Genomic DNA, 11,826 nt, shown 5'->3' with positions numbered 1-11,826 from the left:
AGTGGCCTCAGGTGTGTAGTGAGCATAGAGGATAGTGATGAGTGTGAAAGAAGTCTCCAAACCAGGAGAACAGGCATGTTGTCAGGTGAGCCCACTGTGACACAAGCTGGGGCAGAGATGGTGATGGGCAAGAAGGAGTAATGAGGGATTATTTACTTTTCCTAGTTTTAAAAAATATTAAGCTTTTATAGACTATATTTGAACATTTTGGTAGCTGCAAAAAAGATAAATAAAATTTCCTCACTACCTTCTTCACAATAACCCAATTTCTCTCTGTTCTTAAACTTTGTTCAAGTTTGAAAATTGAAATCAATGTGTGTCCATTCTTATTTTTAATGGTGACTGTGCATTGAGGAGAGAGGGTAGAGTGGACTGAATAAAGCACAGGGCGCTGGACAGCAAACTGCAGACTAGGGCGCTCCAAGCCCTCACTCTCCACAGTGAAGTCAGCAAAGCAACCAGGGTCTGCCAGCGCAGAGGACCCGAGAAGCAGCAACAATGATGTCTTTTCTGCTCCCACCATTGCCAGCCCTAGCAGGAGTCCAGATAAGCTCCTGGGGTGTGTGTGTGCCTCTGTGTTTGTACGTGGGTGTGTGTGCATGCGTGTGTGTGTACTTAGTATTTCTTCCTGCCACATAAGTGAGTCTGGATGCTTCTAGTAAGCAATGGCCATACCATGCAAACAGCACAGTGAAAAGGGTAGTGTCTTTGGGAGTTGAGTGTGCACACAGAGTTTGTATAATGGGTCCAGATGCAAACTTCCAGTTGTTCCCGTGGTTCATACCTGTTTTGTGAGGGGAATGGTCTTACCTTGGGATATCAGCTCAAAGCTTATGGAGAGAAGGACTGCACGGGTGTATGTTAGAGCCAGCAGCTCTGGGCATGGATGATTGGGCAAACCAAGTGAATTGCTCGAGGCTCCTGACATGAAGGAAGAGACTGTGGACATAGGGACCCCAGGCCTGCAGAGTCAGAGTTCTGATTGCCTGCAGGGGCTCTGAGTGTTAGTGGAGCAGAGAGGTGCAGGGGCTGAGATGCCAGCTGCCTTCCCAAGACTACAGCAGGAGGGAGCAGAGAAGCACGTAGTGTGGCCCATCTTTGTTTCTGGCACGTCTTTCTGTCCAGACACCAGGCTACAGGGAAGACTTGATTCTTGCTCTTTAAAACCGCTTTAGCTATTCTAACTCTTCATTTTTCCACTTCATTTTTTAAAAAGCACTTCCAGTAGTAAGTGCTAAAATTTTGTTTTCATTTGACAGTTTGCCATCGACATCTTTCCAAGTCAATACCTATGGATCTAACTCATTTAAACAACAGCAATAAACCAAAAAGCAAAGTGATAGTCTTGTGTTATGTGAATGCACTGAAAATTTACTTAACTGGTCCCTTGCCGTGTTTTCTATATTCTGTTATTATGTAATGCTGATACCAACGTTCTTAATATATATGTAGTCGCACAAACGTTCTCAAACACCCATTTCTTGTCACCTGCCTTTGCTTGGTAAAGACTAAAAGACCAATTACATAGTCAAGTTTTCAGTCGTTTCCTTTATGGCTTCTGAGCCTTGTATTTTTGTACTTGAGTAACATCTCAACTCTGAAATGACAGAATAATATGTATTCCGTGCTTGCTTGCTTTCTGTTTTACTTTCACTGTTCCAGCTCACAGTTCACACAGCCCAGCCCCCTGCAGAATCTCCCTTGCTCAGGTTGGCCTGCGGCCCTGCAGTCTCGCGGGGAGGGCCTCTCCGCCGCGGCCTCCCGCTCTCCGCCCGCCCTCGTCTGCTGCCTGGGCCGCTCCGCGACGCCGCGTCGCGCTGTCCCGAGCGGGGAGCCCCCTCCGAGGCAGAGGCCCCGGGCGAGCTCGGACGTTAGGGCGTTCGGCGCCGCTGCGGCCTGCCGGCGACTCGTCCTGGGGACCCTCGAACCGGTTGTCGGGCGCCCCTGGCGGCCGCTTTCAGAGCGTTCCTTTCCTTCGGCGACCTTCCTAAGGGCTGAGACTCAGCCGGAGAATACGGCGCAGAGCTCCAGAGGCCGGCAGCACTGGTGGCAATAACCATGGTACTGCGGAGACCTGGGCATGCCTGCTCCTGCTGAAGATTGGATCTGCAGGTTCTCGTGAAGCGGCCTGGCGCTGCGGCCTTAGAGGTGGGTTGTCGCTCGCTCTGGTCGACCAGCATCTCCTCGCGGTCTTCCATCCGCGGGGCCTCGGAGCGAGCAGAGAAAGGGTCTGCGGCGCCGGAGTGCCTGTGGCTCGTCGGCCAAACTCCTGGGTCACCGTTAGGGGCCTTCGTCTCCCTCCGGGGTCCCCACTCTCCAGGCTCTGGTGCTTGGCCAGACCGGCCGAGTATGGGCTCGCAGGGCTCGTTGGCTGGCGCGCCTGGGCCCCGTCTCCGGGCCTGGACGCGTCCTGCTCCCTCGAACGGTCAGGCTTGCGTGGCGAGCACGGGCCGTGTTTTTAGAAGCTAGACGGCGATCCGGACGTTTCCTCCGCCCGCGGGGCCGCCTGGGGTACGGCTCGCAGCCAGGAGAGTAAAGTGCCCCGCGCGGTGTCCTCGATCAGTATTTTTGTTTTCCCGCCTCGGCTGGGAGTAGCCGTGTCTCCGTCGGCGGACGGCGCAGGGTTCACGCCGGCCGTCCCTGGATCCCGGGCGTCTTCCCCGGAGTGGAGCCTGGCCGGACACGCGGAACAAGGCGGCGCTGGGCTGCGCGCCCGGCCCTCCCAGCGGCACCGCGATCCCCAGGCTAGGCTCTCCCAACCCCACGTCCTGATCGCCTGGGGGCCCAGGTCCGCACCAGGGCTGGGCGGCGGGGGAGCTGCTCTCCGACGGCCGCTGTCGTGTCAAGCTCTGCGTTCGTCGGAAGCCGTGCTGCGTCTTCGCGGGGGCCGCCTGTAGTCTCTTCTGTTCCCCTTACGGGCTCGAAAGTTGTGTGGACCACACACGAGTCCCTCGCCACGGGTGACAACAGGGAACGCGGTGGGCGAGCAAGGAGGTGGCCCAATGCGCGGCTTTAGTCCTGCACGGGATCGGTGGTCAGAGGCGCCAAATGTTTGAGACCCAGAAAGCGGCCCGGGCCGTTCGCTGAGGGTACCAAGGAGACGCGAGCCTGGTGCAGTGTGTAGTCCTGGAAGGGCGTCTGAACGCGCGCGGACGGGAGAACGCTTAGGGAAGAGAAACGAGTGCGGAGTGGTGGTGCTCTGCCTTCTCTGCCCTGCGATCCAGATTTGTGTTCATGTTTGATTGTAGTCAGGCAAGCACCGCCGACAGGTCGACCAGATGGCCAGACAACTTTGGTGCTCTGGAATTTGTAATGGTGTAGGTTTTAGTCGATGAAAAATACAGAAATCTATAATAAAAATTACTATCGTTGTCTGTAATTAATGATAAAATTCACCCACAAAATAGCTAACTGCTCAGTTGAAGATGACCAAAGAGTTTCAGTGTATCTAAATATTTGTTTAAATGCAGAGGAAACTCTCTACAACCCACGAGGCCCTGCCCCCTGCCCCGCAGCAACCACTGTGGAAACCCAGACCCCCAAAGTCTTCAGCACTAGGCCTCAAGGTCCGGTCTTGGTCAGTGACTGTTTCCTCATTTATCCTTTCCATTAGAAACAAATCGGCGGGAATATGTTCCTCTAAGCAATCCCGTGGGCGCCCCTGTTCCTGTCAGCCTGCCTCCAACTTCCCTACATCACAAGCTCTGAGCAGGATGTGCCTTCCTGTTTTGCTACCACTCAAGCGTCCTGCTGCTGCTGCTGCTAAGTCGCTCCCGTCATGTCCGACTCTGCGACCCCATAGACGGCAGCCCACCAGGCTCCCCCGTCCCTGGGATTCTCCAGGCAAGAACACTGGAGTGGGTTGCCATGTCCTTCTCCAGTGCATGAAAGTGAAGAGTGAAAATGAAGTCGCTCAGTCGTGTCCGACTCTTAGCTACCCCGTGGACTGCAGCCCACCAGGCTCCTCCGTCCGTGGGATTTTCCAGGCAAGAATACTGGAGTGGGTCGCCATTGCCTTCTCCGCTTAAGTGTCCTAGTCTCAGCCTAACGCAAGTGGTGCTGGCTGACCCCTTGCAATGCAAATAGTAGCTGCTCAATTCACTTACTGATCGGTATTTTTAAATCTTCATAAACATCATAATGGAAGGACAATACGGAGTTAGGAACATGTGTGACATTGTTAACGATTTCTTTAGTATTTAGACATTAAATGTAGGGCTCCTTATAACTTTTCCATCTTAAAACTAAAGCTATTGAAGGAGGGGAAAGAAGCTCAATAAGCGAGAGATATAAATATATATACATATATATATATAATTATTGGCTAATTTGTATTGTTGTATGGCAGAAACCAACACAAAATGGTAAAACAATTTCCACCAATTAAAAAAATTTTTAAAGAGTACTAAAGCTATTCGAATGCCTTTTGCATGCAAAGACATATTGCCACATTACTTTTTTCACTTTTTTAGTAGAATTCTAAAATTGGAATGACAAGAGGTTTATTGACATCTTTAAAAAATTGCTTTCTACAAACTTATCCATTTATGTATGTGTGTACTGCACACTGCTACTGCCGCTAAGTAGCTTCAGTTGTGTCCGACTCTGTGCAACCCCAGAGATGGCAGCCCAGCAGGCTCTCCCATCCATGGGATTCTCCAGGCAAGAACACCGGAGTGGGTTGCCATTTCCTTCTCTCTAGTACTGCACACTAGCCTTCATTTAATTGCCATATTTTGAAAAAAAATTTAATGTAGAAGAAATTGTTTTTTTGCTTGAGAGACCAATGTTTTATGTTTTTGTGTTTTTGTTCATTATGGAATCTCACCTGTGTGTCCTCATATTGACATTTGATAAAGACTTAAAGATCATTAAGCAGTTGTGGAACATTTTTTCTGAGTATCTCCCTCTTCTTTGATGCCCTGCCACACAGGTTATAGCCTCCGTGGCCTCCCAGATCACCAGTGTTCTCAATTCAGATTTTTGCCAGAATGTTTATGGCTCCTCTGCCTGCAGCTGCAGCGTGAAAACCGCCTGAAGGCAGAGAGCTGCGGAGTCACCAGGTTGATGTGTGTGCTCACCTTCACTCGAGGAACCTAGCCCTGGAGCCTAACACTGCCTGCTGTTCATGGTCTGAGAACCGTTTCCTATTTTGTTCAGCTTTCTAATTCCCAATAGTAGGTGAGGAAGTCTAGACGCTGTTCCTCTAATGGTTGCAGAAAGGAGAACCCTTCCCAGGGCCCTAGAGTGGGCTCACACATGCTGACAAAGCAAGAGACTTGATTGGGAAGGGCAGGCAGGAGGACAGCAGCAGGGCGAGGAAGCCCAGGGGACTTCTCGCCACGTGACATGCAGTCTCAGGTTTTATGGCGATGGGGCTGCTTTCCAGGTTGTCTCTGGCCAAGCATTCTGACTCAAGGTTCATTCCATGGATTTTGTTCAGCTTTCTAATTACCAGTCGTAGGTGAGGAAGTCCAGACACTCCTTCTTGTATTTAGAGGCAGAAATCACATTTCATTTTAAGAGAAAATTGTACTTTTGAATCAATAATTTTAAATCGCCTAACCACACTGGCTTGAAGGTGTCTTTTGTTTCATATTTGTTGTTTTGCTCATGAACATGTTAAAATGAAATATCAGGAGACGCACTTAGATGGCTTCCCCCCCCCACCCCACCCACCCAGAAGAACTTTATGCCAATAAATCCTGGGTAAGGTCTTAGGAGTCTCTGAGTTTGAATCCTTCAGGTATATCAAGTCACTGAGGCCATTTTTGCTCCTGTTTTCAGAAGATCTGTTGGTCTAATAAGTCACACTAAATTTTCCCACGGTTTATATTGTGGAGAATGTTTTTCACCGGAATCCCAGTGTCCATCTTCTTTTTCAGTCACTAGCAGTTCATTCTGCTCTAAAGTGTGCAGTTCACTATCTCTGGATTGGCTTGAGGTGACCACTTGTGGGACACTTGGTAGCTCACTTCTCATTTCTAATCCATGAATTTGCATTAAAGGGACCTTAAGGCTCTTGTATTCATTACTCAATAAATACTTATCAATTGAGAATTGTAATCACTGGAGACACGTTAATAAATGGATAGGGACCCTGACCTCATGTGACTTTCTGGAGTACACAGACTCTTATAAATAAACATTTTAATTGGGGGAAACGTTTTGATTAGCATTATAAAGAAAAAACTGAGCTTTCCAGATGACTCAGTGGTAAAGAATCCACCTGCCAAGCAGGAGACATGGGTTCAATCTCTGGGTCAGGAAAATCCCCTGGAGAAGAAAATAGCAACCCACTCCAGTATTCCTGCCTGGGAAATCCCATGGACAGAGGAGCCTGGCAGGCTGCAGTCCCTGGGGTTGCAAGAGTCAGACGTGACTTAGTGACTAAACAACACTGATGGAAAACATCAGGGTCACGAGGGATGGTAAAGGGGGAACACCAGCATTAGACAGGCTGGTCCAAGAATGCCCATCCGAGAGGTAATATCTGAGCTGCCATCCAGATGAGCAGAAAACAGCAGCCACTTTAAGCTCTAGGACAATGGCATTCTAGGAGAGGGAAGAGCAGGGACAAGGGCCCTGAGATGGGCACCAACTTGGAGGGTGGAAACACATGGGGGCTGAGTTGACATGAGTGAGCGCACACCTGGTGAAGGGGAGGGGGGCGGGGCGGGGGGCAGAGTCAGTGGTAGCTCAGTGCTGCCAGTCCCTGATCCTGGGATTTGATCCTGCTCTGAATACTTCTCACATAAATACAGTACATTGATGCCACGTGCCCACACAGATGGATGACACAGGGCCCTGGCAGTCAGAGTGCATGCAGTAGTCAAGGCACCAGCAAGATCACAGGATCTGAGATCAGCAGGAACCTTGATGGTACCACAGAGCCTACTTTAAACTCAGGAGACTGAGGAGCAATTTTTGTAGTCTTGGCCAGTATGGACCAAAATAAATTTATTTCTACAGTTTGCAGAACTGTTGCCTCAAAAAATGTTGGGATTTTTATGAAGTTTATGTAGAAAGGAAACATAGAACCCATGCCTAGAAATCTTACTTCCATGGGAGAAAGCCCACCAGGAAAACTGCTTGGAAAGTTTAAGAAATGTGGCTTTTAAATTATAAAAGAGAAAGACACTAAAATACAAGAAAAGTTCAGACACAAAAGGGGTTGATCCAAAGCTGGCAGGCTTTGTCCTGGTGAAAAACCCAGCACACAGCACACTTCCTCATGTTCCTGGGTTTATTCCTACCACGCTTTCCTATGGCCTGTAGCCCACCAGGCTCCTCTGTGCATGGAATTCTCCAGGCAAGAATACTGGAGTGGGTTGCCATTTTCTTCTCCAGGGGGTCTTCCTGACCCAAGGATCAAACCCATGCCTCCGGCATTGCAGGCAGATTCTTTACGACCTGAACCACCAGGGAAGCCATTGCACTTTACATGGTGCCAATTTAAAATTCAGTTTAAGTAATTTTTTTCAGGTTAAGTAATTCCTAAGACCCAAATAGCTCCCCCTTGATGTTATCTGCACACTGGCGCATGTAGTCTGCAAGAATTCCCTCTTCCCTGAAGACCTCCGGTCACCAGCCTTTTCCACACGTGTCTCCTATCACATCCATCCGCCGGTGTCATGGGCTCTCTGCCCGACTCTGCACAGAACTGTTGCTGACAGGATGTCTTCTAGGCAGGGAATCATTCTGTCAGCCATCACCTACACTTCAACATCCTCCCATCTGAGATTGTATTTCTATGTTCCTTAAAAGAGCATCTTAACAAAATCTCGATTTGAACATGAATGGGTTTTACCTACCGATTTTATCTGTCTTTCATTGTATCCTATGGTCTGATTCTGCCCTTAGCCTCTCATGAAGCAACTTGCCAGGACTTATGAATGACTTCTGATCCCTTTTCCATTCACCGCCACCCTTCTGTGGCACATGCTTCTGTGACACGTCCTTATTGCCATGACGCTCTCTCCTTCCTTTTGGAATGCCTGCTGTTGCCTTCCTGCCTCTCTGCTGCATCCTTGCCCGTGTGTGTCTCTCCCTGGCACTCACAGCAGGTTCACAGCAGACTCACTCACATGCTGATCCCTTTGGAGTCCCCGCCTCCCATTTTAGCTGTGATATTTGGGTACAAATTCCCAAGTACAAATTCTCCAACCAAGACTCCTGCTCCCATGTCTGGGCTCTATAGAATCTTCACCTGAAAAATTACCGTGGATCAAACCTAATATACCTTTCCTTCTTCCCAGTTCCACCCCTTACGGACCCTCCCTCTCTCCTGGGCACCAGGCTCCCTGGTTCAGATCATCCATGACCCATTTCTCTATACTCAAGGAGTTATCTGGCCACATTGGCTCCAGCTCTGATGGAGTGAGTTGAGCAGTGATGGACCCAGAGAAGAGTGGAGACAACAGGTACGTACCTGGTGATGTTGTAACTTCACCGAGAATAAAGGGCAGTGTTGATGAAAGGGAAGATTATAGAGGGTTTCTGAAGGTTAGAAAGCATTGGAAAGCAGTTTTAAACACAGGTGGGGGAGTGGTGTGATGAAGTTGCAGTTTAAGAGAAAGGCTCATTGGTAGCTCAGAAGGTTCTTACTGGTAGCATCTTATCAAATGCTCTCACAGTTACAAATACTCCAGGTTACAAATCCTTTGGAAATATACCCTACACTTGCTAGCAGCAGAATAGCACAGGTCACAGTTCTCCATTGCAGCATTGTCCATAATATAAACAGATGGTTGCATATCAGTGTTCATCCCAAAGTGGATGGGCAAGAAGTATTATACTACTACATCATCCACTCAGTGCACTGCTGTGCAGGAAATTATGTCCTGATAGAGGACAACTTCCAAGGCATTGTCAAATAAATAAAAGCAACATGTACTGAAACACCATGCTTAATATATCACTACTTATGTTTTGAATTAGGGCATGAAGGAGAAATATATTTTAATGTTTGCTTATAAGGAATTCTAGAAGGATCCGTAAGAAACAAAATACTACCTAGACACACAGGGTAAATGACAGGAGGCACAGATTAAGGCAAAACATATTTTCAGTATCTTGAATCATGTACCTGTATTAAAACCTCTTTGGAATTTTCAATAAATTGAATTTTTAAAAACCTCCAAAGAATAAAATGCATTTTACTGTTTTTATTTAACTATATTATTTTACTGTTTCTATCAACTGAATGACTTTCTGGTTGTTTTACCACGGTTATGGTATGGCTTCTCTAAAAAGTCTATTCATGAGTCTTTTCTGGTGGTTTTGATGTTTTTATTTTAACTTTGATAAGAAACAAAGAAAAACATTTTTCTCAACACCCTAGGTAATTTGTCCTTTTCTTTTTTCCTCCTTTTGGATACTTTATATACTTTGTGGGTTTTGGCACTATTTTCATAACTTTTATTTGCAAGAAAGAGGATAAAGCTATGCTAGTTTGCTAGGGTTGCCAGAATAAAATATCACAGACTGAGGCTTAAATAACAGAATTTCACCAGGTTATCCCATCTCACAGCACTCAGCTGCTCAGAGCTCTCCCTTACTGTGCTATTTTGTCTTATCAGCAGTTATGTTTCCTCTTTGTTGCTGATTTTAGTTGTCTTTTTTCTTAGTCAGTATATCTAAAGATTTGTTACTTTTGTTGACCTGTTTGAAGTAACTTTTGTTTAAAATTGATTTCTTTGGTGTTCCTCTTCTGTATATTTATCTGAGAGCTAATCTTTACTATTTTCACTCCTTCTTCTAGCTTTGAGTTTGGTCTGCTCTCCCTTTTGTGCCTAGGTGAAAGACAGGTTGCTTATTTGAGCTTTCTTTTTCATGTATGCATTCACAGCTTTACATTTCACTGTTGGTGATGTTTTTGCAGAATCCCATACATTTTGGTATGCTCTGTTAATATTTTGATTTGTCTCCGGGTATTTTCTAAGTTCCTTTTTTAAATTATTTTTTAGCCTACTGGTTATTTAAGAGTGTGTTTAATCTTCACATACTTGTGGATTTTCCCACTTTTCCTTCTACTATTGATTTTTCATTTCATTGCTTTGTGACAGGAAAAAGTTCCTTTGTATGATTTGAGTCTATTTAGAGTAGACTTATTTTCCGGCCTAACATATGGTCAGTTTTGGAGAATGTTCCCCGTGCACTTGTGAAAAGTATGGAATCTGTCTCTGCCCGGGTCACACAGTGCCCTAGCTGCACGGTTCTTAGGGGTCACCTCTCACTGTCGGGCATGACTGTTGGGTCCGTTGGCCATTTTCATGCATTAGTCACACGGGGCAATCACTGGGGCAAAAGGGAGGCCTTTCTGTCAGCTGGTGACCCTCAGTACCCCATTCTATGGCAGATAGGCCAAGAGTGAGCTCTGGTACGTCCCGGGAGCCTCTCTCAGACTCACCCCTTGGCTACATTCTCAGAAACTGGAAAATTTAGCCCTGCAAAAGGCCTGGCCCAAATACAAACTCAGTTCAGCTCAGTCGCTCAGTCATGTCCGGCTCTTTGTGACCCCATGGACTGCAGCACGCCAGGCCTCCCTGTCCATCACCAACTCCCAGAGCTTGTTAAAACTCATGTCCTTTGAGTTGGTGATGCCATCCAACCATCTCATCCTCTGTTGTCCCCTTTTCCTCCTGCCCTCAATCCCTCCCAGCATCAGGGGCTTTTCAAATGAGTCAGCTCTTCACATCAGGTGGCCAAAGTATTGGAATTTCAGCTTCAACATCAGTCCTTCCAATGAACACCCAGGACTGATCTCCTTTAGAATGGACTGGATGGATCTCCTTGCAGTCCAAGGGACTCTCAAGAGTCTTCTCCAACACCACAGTTCAAAAGCATCAATTCTTCAGTGCTCAGCTTTCTTTATAGTCCAATTCGATGTTCGCTCTTGCCATCTCCTGTTTGACCACTTTGAATGTACCTTGATTCATGGACCTAACATTCCAGGTTCCTATGCAATATTGCTCTTTACAGCATCGAACCTTGCTTCTAAGACCATTCCCATCCACAACTGGGTGTGGTTTTTGCTTTGGCTCCATCCCTTCATTCTTTCTGTAGTTATTTCTCCACTGATCTCCAGTAGCATATTGGGCACCTACCAACCTGGGGAGTTCATCTTTCAGTGTCCTATCTTTTTGCCTTTTCATATTGTTCATGGGGTTCTCGAGGCAAGAATACTGAAGTGGTTTGCCATTCCCTTCTCCAGTGGACCACATTCTGTCAGACCTCTCCACCATGACCTGTCGTCTTGGGTGGCCCCACAGGGCATGGCTTAGTTTCACTGAGTTAGACAAACTGTGGTCCGTGTGATCAGATTGGCTAGCTGTCTGTGATTGTGGTTTCTGTCTGTCCTCTCATGCCCTATCTCAGTGCCTGCTGTCTTACTTGGGTTTCTCTTACCTTGAACATGGGGTGTCTCTTCACGGCAGCTCCAGCAAAGCACAGCCGCTGCTCCTTACATCGGACGTGAGGTAGCTCCTCTCAGCTGCCGCCCCTGACCTTGGAAGTGCGGCAACTCCTCCCAGCTGCACTTCTGCACCATGGGGGACCCCAAAAAATGGCCTCTGAAAGGCACACTAGCTTTTGCCAAAAGCAGTGAGAGAACTCAGAATCTCCTTACGTTCAGTCCTTCAGGGCCCTCAGTCGGAATCTGGATTTCAGGGACTCATGCCACATGTCTCCCTGTTGCCTCCCTGTCTCTGGTCCCCCTCTGTCTCTCTCCATCAAGTTTCCTAGACGACCCCTACTCGACCTTTCATGCCCACATGATCTCTTGGAGAGGATTCTGAGGTTCCCTTTGGTCCAGGTCTTCCTCCT

At 47.5% G+C, this 11,826-nt stretch overlaps 1 long non-coding RNA gene across 2 annotated transcripts in view; it reads right to left on the bottom strand.

Moving 5' to 3' along the window:
- Positions 1-1,322: 1,322 nt before the first annotated feature.
- The window catches only part of LOC133237848 (uncharacterized), a 28,806-nt gene continuing 18,302 nt past the window's right edge, over positions 1,323-11,826 (bottom strand). For both annotated transcript variants that reach the window (XR_009733382.1, XR_009733381.1), the window contains one exon: positions 1,323-3,300. This is a non-coding gene — a long non-coding RNA (uncharacterized LOC133237848). The remainder of the gene's footprint in view (positions 3,301-11,826) is intronic.

Source organism: Bos javanicus, chromosome 24, assembly GCF_032452875.1.
Source record: "Bos javanicus breed banteng chromosome 24, ARS-OSU_banteng_1.0, whole genome shotgun sequence".
In the NCBI taxonomy this organism is placed as follows: Eukaryota; Metazoa; Chordata; class Mammalia; order Artiodactyla; family Bovidae; genus Bos; species Bos javanicus.
Note: the sequence above shows the minus strand (reverse complement) of the source record. Positions and strands in the feature narration are given on the sequence as shown.